This window comes from Elaeis guineensis, chromosome 11 (genome assembly GCF_000442705.2).
Source record: "Elaeis guineensis isolate ETL-2024a chromosome 11, EG11, whole genome shotgun sequence".
NCBI lineage: Eukaryota > Viridiplantae > Streptophyta > Magnoliopsida > Arecales > Arecaceae > Elaeis > Elaeis guineensis.
In genome coordinates this window covers 115,218,761-115,221,010 of record NC_026003.2, presented here as the reverse complement: position 1 = coordinate 115,221,010, position 2,250 = coordinate 115,218,761, and positions in this window count along the sequence as shown.

Below are 2,250 nucleotides of genomic sequence, written 5' to 3'. Positions count from 1 at the left end.
TAATTATATATATATTTATATATATATATATATATATATATGCCTAAATTTATTTTTCATTTCCCACCCTCAATTTTGGCTTTTCCGTTAAAATTTTCATTTTCTTCTTTTAATTTCTCCTACCCTCGATTTTACGTCCGCCATCGGTGATGATCGAACCCCCCCGATCCTCTCTCCTTCTCCCTGTTCCCCTACTCACGTCGTGCCGTCGGAGCTTGCGGCCTCCTCCACCTGGCCTCCACCGTCGCTCCTCCTTTCTCCCCCTCCACCGTCGCTCCTACAACTCTGCCAACCCCGCCCTCGCCCACGCCCCCGTAGCTCCCCATGCCCCCCCAAGGCTCTGCCGGCCGTCGATCGTTATGGTGCGTGATTCGACTTTGATTTTACACCAAGTTAGGTGAATCCTTTCCCGACTCCCCTCGACACTATTTTTTTTTTCTGTGGATAGATGGTGCATTATTTTTTTTTGCCTTCAGTCCCGAGTCATCTGAAAGGTTCCTGCCCTGCTCTCCTTGCGGCCACCTCTGTCGGTGTTTGCTGTCGCCTTCATCTCCATCGTCATCGGTGTTGGCCTTGCCCTCATCTCCCTTAGGTGCTTTCCTTTCCACATTCCCCCCCCGCCCCATATTATTTTTGATTTCGGACCTCTCCCGAAGCCTCTCGAAGCTTCTTGCCCCTCGCCCCCTGATCGCTGTCGTAGGTAGTCAAGAATCAAAACTAACTCAAACTATATAGATAGGATGAGTTAGGATCATATCCTCAAAGATCTAAGATAATTATTTTTTTTTATGAAGAAATAGTAAAAAAAAATTATTGTGGAAGAATTTTAAAAAAAAGTAGCAAGAATTAAATTGTAAGTGTAAAATAATTTATAAATGAAAATAAGTCAGAGAGATAATCCAAAAATTTCGAATCCATCGTGTAAAACAGATTTTATTTTCTCTTTTTTTTCTTATATTGCAATAATGATACTTGTGATTATGGTATTATATAGTTTATCTATAAGGGGTATGGACTGTATTCTTAGATCACAGCTCATCTAGTTGAAGTATAAACTATTTAAATCTAATTATAAGCTATAAGATTTAATCTAACATACTACGATCTATCTCTCCTAGGCACGAACTGTATCATGAGATCATAGTACATCTATGGAGGGTATAGGCCGTGTAAACTAGATTAATACATCAAAAAAATAAAAAAATATGAAATAAAAATATAATTTTATTGTATGAAAATTAAATATAAAAAAAAATAAAAAACTCATTTACAGATTTCATCATATTTTCGAATTGGAGGTGTCTGGCCACGCATAGGGATCTCGAGCTCTTCCTCCATAGTCTCTCCTTTCTCCCAAAGCCTAAAACAATTAACTAGACAAGAAAATACAAGCTTCTGCTATCGCTTGGACTGCTATTGCCTGCTTCCACTGCCTTCTGGATGCCTCTTTCCTGTTCACAGTGCCTCCTTTTAAACAGAGCCTTCAGTATTTTTGAGTTATGGTCATCCACAAACTCCTGATTCATCTCGTATTCATGTCCCAACCATGTGTTATCCTTCTGGCCATCAGATCTTGATCGAATGCACGAAATCACACCAAAAATCACCGCCCAGCTCCTTAGCTCAATTAGAAAATCATATTAGCCATTCAGTCGTGCTTGATATTCTTTTTTGACTGTCGGATTTTACACAACTTTTCCTTCCTTTAGCCGACAGCTGCTATGGACCGTCCGATCAATCCCAGGATGCTTCTTCACCATCCGATAGCATACAACCCAGCCCCACTCAGCCATGAACCACAATAAAAGACCAGCATCACTATGCTGGTGAGCCACATGAAGATCTGATGTTGCACGATATATGTGCTGCACGTGAATCGGACGAACTATTTCGGTGGACCACGTGCTAGCATCTATGGACTGCGGTGGCTCTATGGACCACGGTGGATTGAACGGCGTGGGCTTGGCTTTTGGACTGGTTTTTGGGCCTTTTTGACTCTGTTTTGCATCCATTTTTCTCCTTCTAGGCCTACAAATCAGGCTCTTTGTATTGGTGAGCATCTTTCCTACAAAACACAAGTAAAATAATTAATATATTTTGATATTTTTATTGAGATATTTAATATACTTATCACACCCCCTAACTTAAGCTTTTCTCATCCTCGAGTAAAGAAAGGAATTAGTGTTAGATGCAGTCATACTCTGAAATGGATATTTTATCAAGCAATTTTCTAAATAGTCCATTGATATT